At 45.2% G+C, this 22715-nt stretch overlaps 1 pseudogene; it reads left to right on the top strand.

The window, feature by feature from the left end:
• Positions 1 to 1538: 1538 nt before the first annotated feature.
• Positions 1539 to 22126, top strand: LOC120367933 (putative G-protein coupled receptor 160; annotated as a pseudogene).
• The last annotated feature ends 589 nt before the right edge of the window (positions 22127 to 22715 follow it).

Genomic DNA, 22715 nt, shown 5'->3' on the forward strand with positions numbered 1-22715 from the left:
AATCAATTGACTGTGAGTCTGTTGACTACTGCAAGAATATAATAATAAAGCAATCCAATTTTTTAAATGGGCAAAATATTTGAACAGGTAATTGGCAAAAGAAGATAAGAATGACCAAAATATTTGAAAATCTGCTCAATGTCGTAAATCACAAAGAAAGTCTTTTTTTTTTTTTTTTTTTTTTTTTTGACTTGGAGTTTCACTCCATGTCACCTGGCCAAGAAATTCTTTTTTTTTTTTTTTTTTTTTTTTTTTGAGATGGAGTCTTGCTCTGTGACCAGGCTGGAGTGCAGTGGGGCAATTTCGGCTCACTGCAACCTCCACCTCCTGGGTTTAAGCGATCCTTCTGCCTTGACCTCCTGAGTAGCTGGGACGACAGGCTCATGCCACCACACCCAGCTAATTTTTGTATTTTTAGTAGAGACTGGGTTTCACTTTGTTGGCCAGGATGGTCTCCATCTCTTGACCTCGTGATCCACCCACTTCGGCCTCCCAAAGTACTGGGATTACAGGCATGAGCCACCACACCTGGCCAAGAAATTCTATATTAAAACTATACTGAGATGGTGGCATCAACATGACTAAAATTAAAAAGACAGAAAATCCAAATGCTGATGTATATGTGGAACAATTGGTACTCTTTAGCATTGTTGATGGGAATATAAAACACTATAATAAGCCGGGCGCGGTGGCTCACGCCTCTAATCCCAGCACTTAGGGAGGCCGAGACAGGTGGATCACAATGTCAGGAGTTCGAGACCAGCCTGGCCAACATGGCAAAACCTTGTCTCTACTAAAAACACAAAAATTAGCCAGGTATGGTGGTGGGCATTGTTCATCAATGTTCATATAAGCATTATTCACAATAGCCAAAAGACGGAAAGAGCCCAGGTGTCCACTGACAAATAAATGGATAAACAAGCCAGGCACAGTGGCTCACATCTATAATTCTAGCACTTTGGGAGGCCAAGGAGGGAAGGTGGCTTGAGGCTATTAGGAGGCTGAAGTGAGAGGATTGCTTGAGCCCAGGAAGTTGAGGCTGCAGTGAGCCAAGATCATGCCACTGCACTCCAGCCTGGGTGACAGAGTGAGAGCCTGTCTCTAAGAAAAATAAAAATTAAAAACTTTAAAAATGACTAAACAAAATGTACCGTACATATGCAATGGAATATGATTCGGCCAAAAAAGGGAACACAGTTCTGGTACATGCTACAACATGAATGACCTGCAAATAATTATGCCGAGTGAAAGCCAAACACAAGGCCGGGCGCTGTGGCTCACGCCTGTAATCCCAGCTCTTAGGGAGGCAGAGGCGGGAGGATAGCTTGAGCCCAGGAGTTCGAGACCTGCCTGGGCAATATAGTGAGACCCCGTTCTCCACAAAAAGGAAAAAAACAAAAAGACAAAAAAAAAAAAAATTAGAAAGCCAAACACAAAAATATAAATATTGTAGGATTCCACTTCAAATTTCCAGGATAAGCAAATCCACAGGGACAGAAAGTAGATTAGAGGTTAGCAGGGGCTGGAAGGAGTGGGAAATGAGGGACTTGGTGCCTAACGGTTACCGACTTTCCATTGGGGATGATGAGATTGGTTTTGGAAATAGATGGTTCCAAATAGATGGCTGCACAACTGTGTGAGTGTAATTAATGCCACTAGATTGTACACTTATGGTTATAATGGCTAATTTTGTTATTTTTAAATTAATATCATTCTTAATTGACAAATCATAATTTTATATATTTATGGAGCACAATGTGATGTTTTGATATACGTATACCACTTGGAACGATTAAATAAGGTAATTAACATATCTGTCACCCCCCTTATTATTTTTTGTGGTACACATTTTATATTATATGTATTTTACCACCATAGGAAAAAAAATTGTTTTAAAAGATTTTTCATGTATTGTTAGGTGTATGAAACTAAAGTAAAATAAATAAATATGTAAAAATAAAAGATTGTTAAAAGAAAATGAAAAAAATAAGAATAAATAAATAAATAAAAGATTGTTCGCAGAAGCGTCTTCATATGTGCCAAAAATTAGACATAACCCAAATGTTCATCAACAGGGTGAAGAAATTAAGGTAGAGCCATGCAATATAATACTACTTGGCAATAAAAAGGAATGAACCAAAATGAATGAATCTTAAAAAAAAAAAATACGGAGGAAAAATAAGCCAGACATGAAAGATGACATTCTGTATGATTCCATGTGCATGAAGCTCTTGAACAAGCAAAATTCATGTATGGCAAAAGAAATCAGAGAAACAGTAGGAGGTAGGAGGCGGATGTGAGGATTATTGGGATTGCACAAGGGGGATTTTCTTAGGTAGTGAAAACGTTCTATATCTTAATTAGCTTGTGAATTGCATGAGTGTATACATCTATCAAAACTCCTCCAACTGGACACTTAAGATATAAGCATTTCACTATATGTAAATTATATCTCAATTTTTAAATTATCAAAAAAAAAAAAAACTTTTTTTTTTTTAGATGGAGTTTCAGTCTTGTTGCCCAGGCTGGAGTGCAATGGCATGATCTCAGCTCACTGCAACCTCTGCCTCCTAGGTTTAAGTGATTCTCCTGCCTCAGCCTCCTGAGTAGCTGGGATGACAGGCATGTGCCACCACACCGGGTACAATTCTATCTAACTGACCTGAATATCTAGTGTTCTATTAACACCACATTATTTAATCCTGCAGTTTTCTTTTTCATATTTTCCTTTGAAATTACTTTACTTTTAAATTGTACTTTGGGTAATATTGTATATGCTATAATGCTTTATATGCTAAAAGCATATATAAGGTATAATACTTATATACTAAATATTAAATATATACTACATTCTAAATATATTTTAGAAATTATTTTGACCAATAATATATCAGATTGTAATTTTCACTTTAAATTTTGTTATAACTAAAAATTACTACGGAAAGATCCATGATCATAATATAACTTTTTGGGTTTTTTTTTGTTTTTTGTTTTTTTGGCAGGTCTGGCTGTGTCACCCAGGCTAGAGTGCAGTGGTGTGAGTGGTGTGATCTCGGCTCACTGCAACTTCCACCTCCCAGGTTCAAGTGACTCACCTGCCTCAGCTTCCTGAGTAGCTGAGATTACAAACACCCACCACCACACCTGGCTAATTTTTGTGTTTTTAGTAGAGATGGGTTTTCACCATGTTGGCCAGGCTGGGCTTGAACTCCTGGCCTCAAGTGATCCACCAGCCTCGGCCTCTCAAAATGCTGGGATTACAGGCATGAGCCACTGCGCCCAGCAGATCATAGTATGACTTTCTATTTTTTTCCAAGTCATCTTTTTTCTCTCTCAACAGAGTTTTAGGAAGAATTCTCCAGTGCAGAGGAGCTGAGAATCGGCCAACCTGGGACCCCGACTATGGTGCTCTTGGGTGGCCAGGAAGATGACGCAGGGGGCCTATCCCCTCACTGGAGGTGGCACGGTTGCCAGGGAACAAGACTGCAGAGGGATGCCCAGCCGGGAGCAGATCCCTCTCCTGCTTTCTTCCCAACCTTTGCAAATGACTCAGAGCTTATTCAAGTGACATTTCGATATAACGAAACAAAATGCCAGGGACTCAGAATGAGATAATTAAAGGCAGCAAAAGAGAAATAAAATATGGAGACAATCAGCCAAGAAAGACCCATGGGAGATGACGGAATATAAAATGAATCAGCACTTTATGGTATGTATTCCACCAGACTATCTGAAATTTAAGAAAATCATGGCCCTTTCTTTAGAGATCTGGTCTTCTCAGTACCGGTCACAGCAAACAAGCAGTCCCTAGATGTCAACTGTCTGATTGCACTTCGGAAAATATTATTAAATAGCTTTACCCTAAAAATGAGAAGAAAATACACCTATCAAATTTCATGGAATATTTTTACATTTCGCCAGCATCCATTCATCTTTCACTTTTGGTAAATATTTTCATTATCTCCGATTTCAGGAATTCTGTACTTCTAGGCACTAGGTTTACTAACTACCACATCTGCCTCTTTACTCGAATTATTTCCTTTACTTAACAGCTTTTTGCATTATCCAATTTTCCTGATAGTTAGTATAGATGATTGCCTGATTTTCTCAAAAACCACCAAGCTTCCCTTAAGTGCCAAAATTATTTTTATTCCTTTGCAGTAATTTCAATTTAGATTTCAGTCCTGGCTTACGTTTTGGGAGACCCAGCTATTTGCCAAAGCCTGAAGGCACAGAATGTTTATTCTCGTTAATGTCCTTTCTACATCAGCATTCAGAGGTAGTGGTTGTCATTTTTCATGATGATTTTATTTATGGATTTCTAACCTCTTAGTTACATGATTTTAGGGTAACTTTCTATATGAATGAGACTATCCTATATCATCTTCCTTTTTCATCCCATTCTAGATATACTGTGAGCTCTAAAAAATGACAGTTGCGAAAATTCACTGTTTTCTTAAGGTACAGATTTCAGCACTGAGATGAGTTCCCTGGTTGTACTTTGTCAATAGTTTTCTTATCAGTACAGTTTATTGGCTTAATCATCACAAGCTTAATTTAGGAGACATCGAATTATCTGTGGATCCATTTGTCAACTGGAAATGCTGCTTCCTTCCACGTACAATTTATAATCTTGAAAATTTGCTCAGTAAGACTCTGTTAATATGCTGCCATGTTAAAGTTAATTAAAATTTACAACTACAATAAGAATCATAATTTTATGATAGGAAAAGAATGGCTTGGGATATATAAAAAAGTGAGCTGAAGCCTGAGGCAGTGGCACGCACCTGTAGTCCCAGCTTCTCAGGAAGCCCTGGAGTTTAAGAGCAGCCTGGGCAACATAATGAGACCCAATATCAAGAAAAAAAAAAAAAGAAAGAAAAAAGAAAGAAAGAAATGGTCTAAAGCCTTTCCCCTCTAACTTTCACGCTTCTTCAGAATGTATATTTTGAGGCTATGTTACCATTTATTAAATAGTATTTTATTTTAAAAACAAAATAACTCCAGTCAGTCATGGTGATTCATCCCTTTAATTCCAGCGCTTAGGGAGGATGAAGTGGGAGGATCACTCAAACCCTGAAGTTTGAGATTGGTCTGCGCAACATAGTGAGACCCCATATCAAAAAAAATTTTAAATCTAAAGAATAACTTGGGCCGGGTGCAGTGGCTCATACCTGTAAGCCCAGCACCTCGATCACTTGAGGTCAAGAGTTCGAGACCAGCCTGACCAACATGGTGAAACCCCGTCTTTACTAAAAATACAAAATTAGCCAGGCATGGTGGCACATGCCTGTAATCCCAGCTTCACAGGAAGCTGAGGCAGGAGAATTGCTCGAACCCAGGAGGCAGAGATTTCAGTGATCCGAGATCATGCCATTGCACTCCAGCCTGGGCAACAAGAGCAAAACTCCATTTCAAAAAATAAAATAAAATAATTTCAAGAACATTTGTTATGCCTGTTCAGGAACATTGTATATTATAAATATTAATTTGCTATGTAAATATAAGATTTACTGCCAACTTTAAGATGTAAACGTAAATGAACATTTAAATCAAATTGAAAAACAAAAACAACTCCTCAGAAACAGCTTGCCACCCAAAATGTAAACATGAGTGAGAAAAGCATGGGCTGGCTAGGCCCTAACCCAGAGGATCTGGGAAGAATCTGTGTCTAGGCTTATGCCACACTGTTGGCAGAGCTCAATGCTGTGTGGTTGCAGGACTGAGATCCCCACTTCCATGCTGGCTGTCATTGGAGGATCATTCTCAGCTCTAAAGGCTGCTGGTGTCTCCTGGCTCATGGCCCTGTACATCCCTTTGAAGCCAGTGATGGTGAGGTAAATCCTTCTCAGGTTTCCAGTCTCTCTGAAACCCCCTCTGCCTCATCTTCCTGTCCCCCATTCCACTACACACACACACACACACACACACACACACAGGCACACACTCACACACACATAGACACACATGTACATAGACACACACATACATAGGCACACACACATATAAACACACACTCACATAGACACACATATATACACTCTCACATACTCACATAGACACACACATGCTCTCTCTCACTCACGTAGACACACAAGCCATCACCTCCTCTGTCTTCTGCTCGGATTCCCAGTCCTTCAGCACCTGCAGCTGGAGAGCCCCTTCTTTGCTTTCTCATCCATGCATTTATGATGAAAATTTGTGGATTTTATTTACCAACAGTGTAAGGAAATATTTCATGTATTTTTGACATTTTTATGTATTTATGAAAAACGTAAGGAAAAAGAATATAAGCCCCCACTAGTTCATAGCATCTCTCCTCAGAGGAAAGAAAAACTGTTAAAACTTTCTTTTTTTGTATCTTTCCATACAAGCATGTGTATGTATGTTGCTCCATTTTAAACTGCACAATGTAAAACATATTCAGAAATGTGCACAAGGCCAGACGTGGTGGCTTACGCCTGTAATCCCAGCACTTTGGGAGGCTGAGATGGACAGATCACAAAGCCAGGAGTTCAAAACCAGCCTGGTCAACATGGTGAAACCCTGTCTCTACTAAAAATACAAAAATTAGCCAGGCATGGTGGCACACATCTGTAGTCCCAGATGAGGTAGGAGAATGAGGTAGGAGAATCTCTTGAATGGAGGATGAGGTAGGAGAATCTCTTGAACCCCGGGAGATGGAAGTTGCAGTGAGCCGAGATAGCACCACTGCACTCCAGCCTGGGTGACAGAGCAAGACTTTATCTCAAAAAAAAAAAAAAAAGCCGGGCGCGGTGGCTCAAGCCTGTAATCCCAGCACTTTGGGAGGCCGAGGCGGGTGGATCACGAGGTCGAGAGATCGAGACCATCCTGGTCAACATGGTGAAACCCCGTCTCTACTAAAAATACAAAAAATTAGCTGGGCATGGTGGCGCGTGCCTGTAATCCCAGCTACTCAGGAGGCTGAGGCAGGAGAATTGCCTGAACCCAGGAGGCGGAGGTTGCGGTGAGCCGAGATCGCGCCATTGCATTCCAGCCTGGGTAACAAGAGCGGAACTCCGTCTCAAAAAAAAAAAAAAAAGAAAAAAAAGAAATATGCATAAAACAAAATGCACAGCTCAGCAGTTTATTATCAAGCACACTTCCATGTTAACCACCCAGGTCAAGAATTCTGCCAGCTGCCCGGAAGTCCCATCATCGTCCCTCCCAGAGACCAACCCTGCCCCCTCCCCTAGGGAGGACTTCATGATAGCTGTGTTCTTGTTTTTCTTTATAGGTTTACCACCTGAGCTCATACTCTTAAACACTATAGCTCTGTTTTCTCTGGTTTGTTTGTTTGTTTAAGCTGGAGTTTTTCTCTTGTTGCCCAGGCTGGAGTACAATGGCTCGATCTCAGCTCATTGCAACCTCCACCTCCCAGGTTCAAGCAATTCTCTTGCCTCAGACTTCTGAGTAACTGGAATTACAGGTGCCCACCGCCATGCTCACCTAATTTTTGTATTTTTAGTAGAGTTGGAGTTTCACCATGTTGGTCAGGCTGGTCTTGAACTCCTGGCCTCAGGTGATCCACCCTCCTCGGCCTCCTAAAGTGCTGGGATTACAGGTGTGATCCACCAGGCCTGGCCTGTTTTCTCTGTTTTTGAAGTGCATATAAATGGAACCATACAGAATGATTATCAGATCTGAGGTCTTTTGATCAGCATTCATGTGTGAGATGGTTTATGTTGTCATAACTTTGAGCAATTTGTTCCTTTATACTGCTAAGCAGTATCCCATTGTATGGCTATTCCATTGTCTTGTCCATAGAAATGTGGGTTATCAGTTTTGACATACTGTTATTCACCTTCCTTGTTTCCAACTTTATTGAGATATAATTAAGTTACACTCACATGCACATATTTACCAGTTCTGACACAAGTACACATCCATAAAGCCATCATAGCAGTCAAGACAATGAACACATCCAACGGCCCCAAAAGTGTCCTTGTGCCCCTTTGAATAGATGGATTAATAAGTGGATGGATGGAAAACTGAATGGCCAGACAGGTGAAGTCAGTCTGCAAGGAAAAAACAGGAAAGAAAATCTAGATGATGAGTGAAGGGATGGATGACTGGAAACAGCCCCCACGTGCCACGGCTTTTGTTCTTCATTTTGGATACACCCTCCTGGATGCCCTTTATTTTATTTATTTAATCTTTTTTTTTTTTTTTTGAGACAGATTCTTGCTCTGTCACCCAGGGTGGAGTGCAGTGACACAATCTCAGCTCACTGCAACCTCCACCTCCCTAGTTCAAGCAAATCTCCTGTCTCAGCCTCCTGAGTAATGGGATTACAGGCATGTGCCACCACATCCAGCTAATTTTTGTATGTTTAGTAGAGATGTGGTTTCACCATGTTTGCCAGGCTGGTCTTGAACTCCTGACTTCAAGTGATCCGCCTGTCTTCGCCTCCCAAAATGGTGGGATTACATGCATGAGCCACCATGTCTGGCCTGGATGCCCTTTAAAATGGATGTTACAGAGACAGTTCATATATCAGCTGACTCTAAGGGCCCATTCTGGGCCCAGGCACCGTACTCACCATGGAAGCTTGCTGGATTATTAGGAAATGACAGGCCAGCCAGGCTTTGTGTCTTGGATGGAAGCTCCTGAATGCAGCACTATGGCAAACTAAAAATAGATCAAAGTGTGAGGATTGACTTGTTAAAGTAAAAATTGAATATATTTCAGGCATACAACATGACATTTTGACAAACATATACATAGTGAAGTATTAGTGGAAATGTATAGAGCCATTATGGACAACAGTATAAAGGTTCCTCAACAAATTAAAAGTATAATTACCATATGATCCAGCAATCCCTCTTCTAAGTATGTACTCAAAAGAAATGAGGCAGGGCACAACAGCTCACATCTGTAATCCCAGCACTTTGGGAGACCAGGGCAGGAGGATCACTGGAGGCCAGGAGTACAAGACCAGCCTGGACAACGTAGCAAGACCTCCATCTCTACCAAAAAAAAAAAAAAAAAAAAAAAATCTCCTACTCCAGGCGTGGTGGCTCACGCCTGTAATCCCAGGACTTTGAGAAGCTGAGGCGGTTGGATCACAAGGTCAGGAGTTCAAGAACAGCCTGACCAACATAGTGAAACACTGTCTCTACTAAAAATACAAAAATTAGCCTGGCATGGTGGCATGCACATGTAATCCCAGCTATTCATGAGGCTGAGGCAGAAGAATCACCTGAACCAAGGAGGCAGAGATTGCAGTGAGCCAAAATGGCACCACTGCACTCCCTGGCCAACATAACCAGACTCTGTCTCAAAAAACAAAAAACAAAAACACCACTTCTGACATGGCCACCACCATTTGTATGAGACTTCAGACTATGACACAAAGGAAATGTTAGTAGTTTCCCAGGGAGGTCAGCAGAGCTCATCTGAACTGTCCATAACTCGTTTCTCAAGTTCCTAGACTGCAAGAGAGGCTCAGTCTTCACCAGGCCTCTGTTCTCAGAAGTTAACCCTTTACATCACCCTTTCTCCCTCATGTACAGGCTCTCTACCACATAACTTCTCAAAACTCTCCCACCCCAGCACCTCCCCTACATGGGTCCCTTTTTGGGGGAAGCTCCAAAGTCACTGGCAACTTCCACGTCTGACTTTCACGGTTGATGACAGCTTGGATCCAGAGGCCTTGGACCAGGGTTCATATAAGCCCACTCTGAAGCCTCACCTGGCTTCGAGCCCTACCCCCCTGCCTTCCCCACCCTCCCACCTATCAGCTTCCATCCCAGAATGACTCACATGCTCTGGCCTCCCCTGCAGCCTTGTTTGGCTGCTGGCTTCTGTCACTGGGTATCCTGGTGCCTGACCTTTACCACACCCCTGTCCTGGTGTTTGACTCATATCTGATGTGAAAGGAGGGGGCACCCTACTCTCAGATCCAGAATTCCATTCCCCAGCCTGACCCTCCATCTTCTGGGGTTCCTGCTGATCCACACCAGCCCCTCCTCCTCACAACCAAAACAGGAGAAAATCTATGCTAACATGAATTGTTTTCTAACAACTTCTTGTTTGCTAGTATATTTGACTGGGAAAGGAAGATTTTTTTTTTCCTTTGGCTTAATTTTTTTCAGAGACAAGGAGTAATGACCACATGTAATTCTACCAAGAAATACCATTATCAACAAGGTGATATACATTCTGCCAGTCTTTCTCCAGTGTTTCAGTTTTTTGGTTTTTTTTTCTTTTTCATTATTAACCTAAGTTTCCTGAGGCATACCGACCTGTGCGTCAATTCCAAGTAGCAACATTTACCCTTATTTTACTGTCTCTTACTTTGTGGGCATTGCAGTACTGTACATCCCCAGCAAATCTCCCTTCAACTATGTCTGCAACTGATTAGCCAAGTCAGGCCAGTAGTACTGTGGCAGTGCCCAGCCCTACCATCTGGATAGGCACTAGCCTCTTTCCCAGGATAATTGGTCCCCAGGGTGCTGTTCTCTCTGCACTGCCACCAGGACCTGCTGGATGTGGCCATCTCTGCCAGGGAGGCAGAGCTAGGCTGTGTCCCCTGGCACCCTGGAGGCCCCAAGGCAGCCAGGGTCCTATCAGGTCCCAGAAGCCCTCTCTCCACCCTGCCTTCCCTGTCTGTTAAACCATTTGAACCTATATGTCCTGGAGCTTTTAGCTGAAGCATCTCCTTCAGCATTTACTTGCAGACATCCTGTCACTGGGACTTGGACAAAAGCCCCTGGGGGCTGGGCTGGGGGCAGACCTTCCTGTCAGTTTTCAGAGCTGCCCTACCCCCTGCCCAGCCAGAACACTGGGGCTCTGCTACAAGGGCAGCTCCAGCCTGCTTGGAGTCTCTCTCAGCAGCTGCTCTGATAGCCTTCAGGATAGTGCCCCCGGTCAGTCCGCAAAGCCAATCCAGACCTCAGAGCACAGCCCTCAGTCACGTTCACTGATTCAGCAAATACTAATTGAATCCTACTCTGTGCCAGGTGCTCCGCCAGGCACTGAGAACACAAATATGAGTAAACACAAACATGGGGACTGCCCTCATGGAACTTACTTTCTAGTGGGAGAGAAGACAATGATCAAATTACAAATAAGTGGGCCCAGCTCGGTGACAATGCCTGTAATCCCAGAACTTTGGGAGGCTCAGGCCAGCTGACCACTTGAGATCAGGAGTTTGAGACCACCTGACCAACACGGTGAAACCCCACGTCTACTAAAAATACAAAAATTAGTTAGGCATGGTGATATGTACCTGTAATCCCAGCTACTGGGGAGGGAGAGGCAGGAGAATCACTTGAACTTCGGAGGCAGAGGTGGCAGTGAGCTATGATAGCAATACTGTACTCCAGCCTGGGGGACAAAGTGAGACTCTGGCTCAAAAAAAAAAAAATTACAAATAAATGTAAAGAGTAAGATAGAACAGCTTGGCCGGGCACGGTGGCTCACACCTGTAATCCTAGCCCTTCAGTAGGCTGAGTCAGGCAGATCACCTAAGGTCAGGAGTTCAAGACCAGCCTGGCCAACATGGCGAAACCCTGTCTCTACTAAAAATACGAAAATTAGCCGAGGTGGTAGCTCATGCCTGTAATCCCTGCTACACGGGAGGCTGAGGCAGAAGAATCGCTTGAACCCAGGAGGCAGAGGTTGTAGTAAGCCGAGATCATGCCATTGCACTCCAGCCTGAGCTACAGTGGGAGACTCCATCTCAAAAAAAAAAAAAAAAAAAAAAAAAAGGAAAGAAGAAAGAAAACAAAACAGCTTAAAATGTTGCAAAGCCCAGGTACTTGCTGCTGCTAGAAATAGCAGGAGGCTTTTATTTTATCTGCCTGCAATGAAGGAGCGCCTTTTTCAACAGGTGCGTGGGTCCTGGGATGTCAAGAGGCTGGACCTTCTGATGCTCCTTTAGTTCAGCAGAAAAAGCCTCCCCAAGAAAGCTGGGCTGCAGCAAAATCCGGGAAGGGCAAGGTGTGGGGATCTCGCTGCCCGCGGCGGTGCATCTCCACCTGGCTCCCGGGCGCCACCTCCCGGTATTGGTAGGAATTGCACCCCCGGCCGCCCTGAGTTTTCGGGTGAAGGTTGGGAAGGCGGGGGTGGGCCCTGCTAGGTAGCTTCCTGAGCTGAATTTAAGCGTGTTCCTTCCCAGCTGGAACATTTAATAGCCAGGAAGAAACCCCAGAATTCTCTTTTCTCCTCGCATGGTGTCCCAGACTTCGGCTGCAAGTCAGCCTGCGCCCGGAGGTGACTGATGAGCGGAGTCCTGGGCACAAGTGACGGGCGACGAAGCTCTGTGGCCCTGAGCCACTAGACTTAGGGTTTTCGTTTTAATTTCCTGGAGACAAAGGTTCCTGGTGGCTGAAGGAACGCCTTTGTTGTGTTTTCTCAGACAGCTGGCGTGGTGAGAGCAGGGCTGCTGCCCCTTCTGTCACCCCCACCCCATGCCTGGAACAGCGCTTGGGCATAGAGCCAGGGCCCATCAGATTCAGTGACCTGACCCCATCTTCCTGGGAAAACCACTTGTTCCTACAGGAATGGCAGCGGGCACCTTTCCAGTTACAATCAGCTTCTCTTTTCCTGTTGAAGCCACCATCACTGCTCCTGCATCCTGAAGCAGCTCAACTCAGGAGGCGTCCATGCCTTCCTCAGGCTCCACATTTTCCCTCCACACTTTGCACCTGTTCAGGGCACAGCCCTCATCATCTCCCTCGGGACTCCACTTGAAGCCTCTTACTGCAGGGACAGACCAAGAAGAGGGGCCTGAAGCACTTCCTGCAGAAAGGAGACCCCGCCCCTGCCAGAGGCCTCTGTGGCCTCTTATCTCCTTAGACTGGAGCAGTTGGAGGCTGGGCCAGAAAGGCAGAAAGAAGCAGAAATCAACAATGGGCAGGAAAGTCCTCCAGCTACAACCTACATGCCCAGCCACAGCCAATAGGTGAAATTTTAGGGTCATTTAAAAGAGTCACAATTCCATAAGCAAAATGTGGTACATGCAGACAGCCTTTAAAAGGAAGGAAATTATAAGAGATGTATAAGACGGATGAACCCAGAAGACACTCTACTAAGTGAAATAAAACAGTCACAAAAACACAAATACTATATGAGTCCACTTCTAAGAGGAACATAGAATAGTGAAAATCATAGAGATGGGAAGTAGAACAACTGTCAGGGGATGGGGGAGAAGGAGAGTTAGCGTTTCATGGACCAAGTTTCTGCTTGGGAAGGGGAAAAGCATTCTGGAGAAGAATGGTGGTGATGGTTGCATATCAGTGTGAAGGTACCTAAAGCCACGGAATCACACTTGGAAATGGAATGGTTAGGATGAAACTTTTTTTTTTTTTTTTGAGATGGAGTCTCACTCTCTGTTGCCCAGGCTGGAGTACAATGGCAAGATCGTGGCTCACTGCAGCCTCTGTCTCCCAGGTTCAAGCAATTCTCCTGCCTCAGCCTCCAGAGTAGCTGGGGTTACAGGCGCCCAGCAGCACACCCAGCTAATTTTTATATTTTTAGTAGAGACGGGGTTTCACCATGTTGGCCAGGCTGATCTTGAACTCCTGACCTCAGGTGATCCACCCACCTTGGCCTCCCAAAGTGCCGGGATTACAGGCGTGAACCACCATGCCTGGCCTGGGATGCGAACTTTATATTATCTGTATTTTACCGCAATTGAAAAAAGAAAAAAACTCACAATTCCAGTAAGGAGAAAGGCACACTCTTCTACACTGCTCACAGGAGATGAATCAGCATGGTATCTTGGAAGACCTATTGGCAGTGTGCGTTAAAATTCAAGTATGCTGACCCCTTCAGTAATTCTTGGATTGAGCCTACCTAAAAATACAGAAGTTCACAAACATATCTATGAATGGTTTTCTTTGAGGCATTGTTCCTCCTACTGAACACTGAAAAATAATCCATCAATAGAGGAATAATTAAGTAGATTAGGGTACAGCTCAGAAAATGAAACCTTACGCAGGCATAAAAAGGCGTTAAAGCTATATGTTCTAATTTAGGAAGTATTCACGATGAGGCCGGGCACAGTGGCTCACACTTGTAATCCCAGCACTTTGGGAGGCTGAGGTGGGCAAATCACCTGAGCTCAGGAGTTCAAGACCAGCCTGGGCCACATGGTGAAATCCCATCTCTACAAAATTAATTAATTAATTAATTAATTAATTAATCAGAAGCAGTGATGTGCACCTGTAGTCCCAGCCACTCAGTAGGCAAGGCAGAAGGATCCCCTGGGCCTGGGAGGCAGAGGTTGCAATAAGCCAAGATTGTGCTACTGCACTTTAGCCTAAATGACAGAGTAAGATGCTGTCTCAAAAAAAAAAAAAAAAAAAAAAAGTATTCAAGAGTAATTAAGTGGAGAAAAAGTAAGTTGCATTAGGCATAGCATAACCCTTCTTAGTAAAATAATCGTTATGTATTTTATTGGTTTTCTATTGCTACATAAGAGATCACCAAAAACTTAGTGACTTAAAACAGCACCCATTTATTATCTGATAGTTCTGTAGGTCAGAAGTTGGGGTGGACCACAAAGCCAAAATCAAGGTGTGGGCCGACTTGGTCTCTTCTCTGAAAGCCTGGGAAGTGGCCACTTCCAATGTCATTCGGGTTGCTGGCAGAATCAGTCCCATGCCGCCATAGGACTGGGGTCACTGTTTTCTTGCTGGCTGTCAACTGGTGTCTTGGCTTCTGATGGCTGCCTGCATTTCTTGGTTCCTGGCCTGCTTCATCTTCAAATTCAGCAATGGCGCAGCATCTTTCAATCTCTGCTTTTCTCTCCTGCTACCGGTTGGGAGAAATTCTGTGGTTTTGGGGCTCATGAGATTATATTAGACCCAACTGGATCATCTCTGTAACATCAACTCAGACATGTAATCTAACCGAATCACAGCAGTGATAGTTCATCACAGTCAGAAATCCTGCGGATTGGAAGGCGTCATCTTTGGGGGGCCATTGTGCCTGATGCACATATAAATGTACACACATGTAACCTATAGGATGAAATATGTACGGGAAAAAGCCAGGAAGATAATACAGAAAAAGTCACCAGAGGCTCTTCTTTTTTTTTTTTTTTTTTTTTTTTTTGAGACGGAGTTTCACTCTTGTTACCCAGGCTGGAGTGCAATGGCGCGATCTCGGCTCACCGCAACCTCCGCCTCCTGGCTTCAGGCAATTCTCCTGCCTCAGCCTCCTGAGTAGCTGGGATTACAGGCACACGCCACCATGCCCAGCTAATTTTTTTGTATTTTTGGTAGAGACGGGGTTTCACTATGTTGACCAGTATGGTCTCGATCTCTTGACCTCGTGATCCACCCACCTCGGCCTCCCAAAGTGCTGGGATTACAGGCTTGAGCCACCGCGCCCGGCATCAGAGGCTCTTCTTGAATTTAGAATTGCAGGAGATTTTCCTTTCTCAGCCACCCACTTTCATATGTGAATTTCTTACAGTGACTACAGTAGATGGTTATTAGTGTTTCCTTCAGCATCCACGCCCTTCCTTCTATGTCAGTGCCGGGACTTTGTGTTGAGGGCACTGTCCCTTCCTCCTGATTAACATCAGATATCTCTGCCATCTACAGGGTTAGTCCCCTATTGCAGTGAAAAGGCTATAGCTGTTCCAGATGTCACAGTTTCATCTACGTTGTCCAAGCAGACAGTGGGGCTTCTCTGGTAGCCCTAGTGCTCGTCTTGCTCCGTTGCGCAGGCTGGAGTGCAATGGCGTAGAAATCTCTGCTCACTGCAGTTAGTCCCTGTAGATGGCAGATATGTCTGGTGTTAGTTAACCCATGTGTCCTTTTGCCCTGGCACAGTGATTGGTTTGGGAATGGGTAAATAACCTCACCTGAGCCAAAGAAGACGTTTACTGTTGCTTCAGAAAAGAGAGGCTTCCTGCCAGGGGCGGTGGCTCACGCTTGTAATCCCAGCACTTTGGGAGGCCAAGGTAGGTGGATCACCTGAGGTCAGGAGTTCGAGACCAGCCTGGCCAACATGGTGAAACTCCATCTCTACTAAAAATACAAAAAATAAGCCAAGCATGATGGTGCGTGCCTGTAATCTCAGCTACTCAGAAGGCTGAGGCAGGAAAATCGCTTGAATCTGGGAGACAGAGGTTGCAGTGATTTCTACGCCATTGCACTCCAGCCTGGGCAATGGAGCAAGACGAGCACTAGGGCTACCAGAGAAGCCCCACTGTATGCTTGGACAACATAGATGAAACTGACATCTGGAACAGCTATAGCTTTTTCACTGAAATAAGGGAAGGCCTGGAGGCTCCAGACAGTGGAGGCAGAGCACAGGGAGAAGCCAGATCTTGGTGACATGATTTGCACTCATGGATAAACTTTGCCAGCAACTACTTGATCGACTTCCAGGTTTTTCAATTACATGAACCAAAAATCCCACCCCTGCTTTTCTCTTCCAGACAGAGTCTCACTATGTTGCCCAGGCTGACCTCGAACTCCTGGGCTCACGCGAAAACTCCCTTTCTTACAGGTCAGTTTGCATCCAGTTCTCTCTTCTTTGTAACATAAAAATGCCTGACATACTTATTTTTGCAATCAGAATTTAACTAATAACATAAAAACAATAAATACTACATTCCCCAAGGTCATACCTTCTCTTACCAGCTTTAATAAAGCCTGCAAGTTATTTTTAGCTCTTCCTTTGTCCTCAGATATTTCTGGCTTTTGAATAAAATATGAAAGTGCTGCATTGAGTGATCTTACAGGAAGCTTTTACTGTCCTGAATGGGGTTAATAGATCAGGACTACTTGAATTCAGAAAATATTTTTGAGCCCCCACTGTGGACAAAGCCCCATCAAGGGCGTGGTGAGAGCCCAAGAAATTATTAGATGCAAGTTCTGCCCCAGGGTTCAATGAGAAACAACCTGCCTTCATGAACAGCATCCAGTAGGAGGGAAGCTCCCTGACGCCACACATGTTACCCAGTTTACTGCTGTATCTCTGGTGCCTAGATTAGTGCCTGGCATGTTGCCAAGTATGTATTTTTATAAATGCATAAAAATAATAGAAATGAATAAATGAATGAAACCATTACTTCTTCCAGTTATACCAGTGTGGACTTAAAAAATGGAGTCAGTGTGCCAGAGTCAAACAACTTGAACTTCAAAAGGGTGCTCTTGAAGTTGTTAGTGGAACAGCTCTTTGCTCTCTCCTTTCCTGGAACCCAGGCTCTACTTGAAGAGGCAGGGCTGGGCTGGGCTGGGCTGGTAGATGACAAATGCCATAAGAAGCTCAGCTCCTGGGCTGGGCACCCTGGCTCACACTTGTAATCCCAGCACTTTGGGAAGCGGAAGTGGCAGACCACCTGAAGTGAGGAGTTTGAGACCAGCCTGATCAACACGGCAAAGTCCGTGGACAAAGAAAATGTGGCACATATACCCCATGGAATACTACGAAGCCATAAAAAATGATGAGATCATGTCCTTTGTAGGGACTTGGATGAATCTGGAAACCATCATTCTCAGCAAACTGACAAAAGAACAGAAAACCAAACGCCGCATGTTCTCACTCATAGGCGGGTGTTGTACGATGAGAACACATGGACACAGGGAGGGGCGCATCACACACGGGGGTCAGTTGGGACAGCAGGGGGTGGCGGGGTGGGGAGGAATAACGTGGGGAGAAATGCTGGATATAGATGAAGGAGGAATGGAGGCAGCAAACCACCTGGTTACGTATGCACCTACGCAGCAACTCTGCGTGGTCTGCACATGCACTCCAGAACCTAAAGTACAAAAAAAAAAAAATATGACAAAGCCCCATCTCTACTAAAAAACACAAAAATTAGCCAGGCGCTGTGGTGCTAGCTTTAATCCCAGCTACTCGGGAGGCTGAGGCAGGAGAATCACTTGAACCTGGGAGGCAGGGGTTGCAGTGAGTTGAGATCGTGCCACGGCACTCCAGCCTGGGCTACAAGAGTGAAACTCCATCTCAAAACCCTTCCTCTCTTCTGATAACTGGGATTTTGTCAGGGAGTGGAACTGATCAGTCTGACTCCCTCTTCCCTTAGGAAGCAGGTTCTTCCAAGAGGCTCCGAGGCTCCCAGGCCCCCATGCTCCTGCCCAGCAGGCTGCTATGTGGCAGGAGGACACTGGCCGGAACCAAATGTGTGTGCGCACCCAGGAGGGGGCATAGGAAAGGCTCAAATTGTAGCCTCCAGGCCAAAGGACTCCCAAGCCAAAGTCTGGCAGCGCTAAGAGCTGCCACAAAGGACAGATAGGACAATGGCAAGAGGACAGGGATTGGGTCCCATGTTGGGGAAAACTGGGAGACCTCCTTGGAGGATGTGAAATTAAACCTGCGCAGAAAGGATGCAAAGTACATATTACCTTCCTTCTTCCTTCCTTCCTTCCTTCCTTCCTTCCTTCCTTCCTTCCTTCCCTCCCTACCTCTTTTCTTTTTTCCTTCTTTCTTTCTGCCTGCCTTTCCTTCCTTCTGCCTTTGATTGAGGTGATCTGGGCTGCACATAACAGAATATCCAAGTAGAAATTGTATAAACAGGACAACAAGGGCTCAGGATTGGTTAAATCAGCATCTTGGCCGTGTCAGGGCTCTGAGCTCCTTCTCAGTACTTCTGCTGTCTCCCACTTCTTGGGGCAGGACGGCTGCCACGGTTTCAACATCTCAGCCTTGTATAAGAATTTCCAAAAGGAGAAAGAGGCATTTCTTCTCATCTGTCTGCTTTAACCAAGATGAAAACATCCCCCGGAAGTATCCCCCCACCACATGGCCCCCAGCCAACTTGCGTCAGTTCTGGTTGACCAGAACCCAAACACATGCTTACTCTAAGTAATTACTGCCAAAGAGAGATGGCTCAGCCTGATCATGGTGCGTCCCCAGGGCAAGGTCACCAAATCAGCTCTCTGAACCAGAACAAAACTTGGGTTCCATTAACAAGGAAGAAAAAGGGAATGGCAGTTGCTTGGTTAGGCAGCCACTGTATTCCCAGCACCATGGTGGGTCCTGAATCAGCCATGGGCAGGCAAGTACATTTCCTTCCTGCAGGTAGTGTCCAGTTAGGGACAGAGGGAAAGGACATTCCTGACAGGGAGGATGAGCAGATGAGCTTTCGTCAGGGCCCTGAGGGAAGGGACATCTGACAGATGGTGAAAGAGGACAGCCCTGACGCAGGAGCCAAATGTCACCCACCTTGGACACTTACTCAGGGAATATCCTGCTCTGAGATTCAACACCCAGATCTTCCCCAAGGCCTCCGCTGTGATCACACTTTCTGGTCATAGAATCTCCAAGTAGAAATTGTATAAACAGGACAATAAAGGATTGGTTAAATCAGCATTTCGGCCATGTCAGTGCTCTGACTACTCCAGGTACTTCCTGTAAGTGGAATCACACAATATTTGTCCTTTTGTGACTGGATTATTTCACTGAACTTCATGTTTTCAAGATTGATCCATGTTGTAGCAGGTGTCCGAATTTCTTTCTTTTTTTTTCTATCCCCCACCCGCCGAGACGGAGTCTTGCTCAGTCTCCCAGGCTGGAATGCAGTGGCGCAATCTCAGCTCACTGCAACCTGCAAAGGCTCTATTTCAAATAAGTTCACAGTCACAAACACCAGGGGTTAGGACAACATCTTTTAGGGGACTCAATTCAGCCCACAACGGCAAGGTAAAGAAGCGGAGATTCAAGGAAGGTCAATGCCAACATGGCTGTTCTTAATTGAATCCAGCTGACCCTGGGGAGACAGAGGGAGGAAACAGATGAATGGGTAAACAAAATGTGGTGTACACACAAAAAGAAATATTATTGAGCCTTAGAGGAAGGAAATTCGTCCAGGCATGGTGGCTCATGCCTATAATCCTAGCACTTCGGGAGGCCTGAGGTGGGTGGGTCACAAGGTCAGAAGTTCAAGGCCAGCCTGGCTCACATGATGAAATATGGTCTCTACTAAAAATACAAAAATTAGCAGGGGATGGTGGCACATGCCTATAATCCCAGCTATTCGGGAGGCTGAGGCAGGAGAATCACCTGAACCCAGGAGGCAGAGGCTGAGTTGTTTCTACCTTTTGGCTCTTATGAATAATGTTGCTATGAAAATTGACATACAGGCCAGGTGTGGTGGCTCACGCCTGTAATCCCAGCACTTTGGGAGGTGGAGGCGGGAAGATCTTGAGGCTGGGAGTTAGAAACTAGCCTGACCAACATGGAGAAACCTCATTTCTACTAAAAATACAAAAAATTAGCCAGGTGTGGTGGCGCATGCCTGTAATCCCAGCTACTTGGGAGGCTGAGGCAGGAGAATTGCTTGAACCCAGGAGGCAGAGGTTGCTGTGAGCCAGGATAGCGCCACTGCACTCCAGCCTGGGCATCAGGAGTGAAACTCTATCTCAAAAAAAAGAACGAAAGAAAACCGACATACAAATATCTGTTCCAGTCCCTGTTTTCCATTCTCTTCGATACGTATGTAGGAGTAGAATTGCTGGGTCTGAAGGTAACTCAATATTCAAACTTTTCAGGAACTGTTTTGTAGAAACTATTTTCCACGTGGGTTTCCACAGTGACTGCACCATTTTACATTCTCAGCAGCAAAACACCTAGGGTTCCAATTTCTCCACATCCTCTCAACACCTATTATTATCTGTTTTTTTCATAATAGCTGTCCCAGGCAGTGTGAGTTATGGTTTTTATTTGCTCCAGGCTATTTTGCATTAAGTGGTCAAGGACCCTCTTGGTAATGCACCATTAACTTGACTTTGACTCCTCACCCCACAACCAGCTGACTTGGCTCTCATCTCCCGATTTGAAAATCCAGTTGGCTTAGCCAAGCATGCAGATGAACTCTTTTGGGGTCTGGTGTCTACCTCTGGTCCAGTTGGCTCTGGCCAGTGGGATGAGGGGAGGTAGTCCATGAAGCTTCCCTTTCCAGGGATGTGGTGAGTGGCTTTCTAGACAAGATTACTGGGGCAGGCAAGGGCAGACTTGTGTAGTGTAGACCCATGGACACAATGCTGGGCGGGACACGTGTTTTCTGTAGTTTGATGACAAGGAACTGGCCATCAAAAACGAGTTTGTCCACACACCAAGAGGGAAGGCATCTCCTATAAACTTGAGTTAATGAAGTTCTCCATCCCCAGAATAGCTATCAGAATGTTTCTTTCTTTCTCTCTTTCTTTCTTTTTCAGATGGAATTTTGCTCTTATTGCCCAGGCTGGAGTGCAACGGCACCATCTTAGCTCACTGCAACCTCCGCCTCCCAGGTTCAAGCAATTCTCCTGCCTCAGCCTCCTGAGTAGCTGAGATTACGGGCGTGTGCCACCATATCTGGCTAATTTTTTTTTTTTTTTTTTTTTTTTTTTTCAGTACAGACAGGGTTTCTCCATGTTGATCAGGGCTGGTCTTGAGCTCCTGACCTCAGGTGATCCACCCAACTTGATCTCCCAAAGTGCTGGGATTACAGACCTGAGCCACCGCAGCCTGCCCAGAATGTTTATTCATTTCCAGTAAGAAGCAGGTGGGCCAGGAGGAGGGCCGTCAGTAGAGGCAGATCTGTGCAGGTTCCCCCACAGTGCTGCCTCACAGGAAGCTCAATTTTAATCAGAGACTGTGGTGAGGGTGGCATCAGAGCAAAGAGTGCCAGGGGACTGCCCATCCCAGGGACCAGGAGCCAGGACACCCTCAGCTCAGTCAACAGCTGGCTTTTTGTGTCTCCTTTATTGGTGCTCTTGGATGGCAGCTCTCTTTGAGATTCTGATAAAAGCCACGAATTCACTAAAACCCCACATAAGCACCTGGTTTTGCATTCAGTGTTATGGCTTTTAGACAATGCTATGTGTCCACCAACATTTCCCTTTCCTCCTGGGCATGCAGGCACATCGCATTTCCCAACCTTCCCTTGGGTTAGTGAGGGAACGAGACTGAACTGAGAGGGGAGAAATGATGGACACCACTCCCAGACCTAGTCCCTAAAACCTTCCCCACCGTCTTCCACTCTTTCTCTCTTCTCCCTGTCAGCCAGATGAAGAGGACCCAGGGGAAGACTCTAAGCCCTCCCAGCAAGCAGAGGGGTGAGTCCAAGCACCGAAATGACGGTATGGACCCTAGGCTCCCACCCAGAGTCAACCTGTGCTGCACTGTGACCGAGTAAGAAGGAAAGATGTGGGCCAGGCACGGTGGCTCACATCCATTATTCCAGCACTTTGGGAGGCTGAGGCACTCAGATCACCTGAGGTCAGGAGTTCAAGACCGGCCTGGCCAATATGGTGAAACCCTGTCTCTACTAAAAAAAAAAATACAAAAATTAGCCAGGCAGGATAGTGGTGCTTGTAATCCTAGCTACTCAAGAGACTGAGGCAGGAGAATCGCTTGAACCCGGGAGGCAGAAGTTGTAGTGAGCCAAGATCACACCACTGCACTCCAGCCTGGGTGACAGAGTGAGACTCCAACTCAAAAAAAAAAAAAAAAAAAGAAGGAAACATGTGGCCAGGCACAGTGGCTTATATTTGTAATCCCAGCACATTGGGAAGCTGAGGCAGGTGTATCGTCTTAGCTCAGAAGTTGAAGACCAGCCTGGACAATATGTCTCTACCAAAAATATCATAGAAAAAAAAATTAGCTAGGTGAGGTAGCATGCACCTGTGAGCTCAGCTACTCTGGAGATAGGTGGGAGATCACTTGAACCTGGGAGGTGGAGGTTGCAGTGAGCCAAAATAATGCCACTGCACTCCGCCTGGGTG

This window comes from Saimiri boliviensis, chromosome 1 (assembly GCF_048565385.1).
Source record: "Saimiri boliviensis isolate mSaiBol1 chromosome 1, mSaiBol1.pri, whole genome shotgun sequence".
Classification (NCBI taxonomy): Eukaryota; Metazoa; Chordata; class Mammalia; order Primates; family Cebidae; genus Saimiri; species Saimiri boliviensis.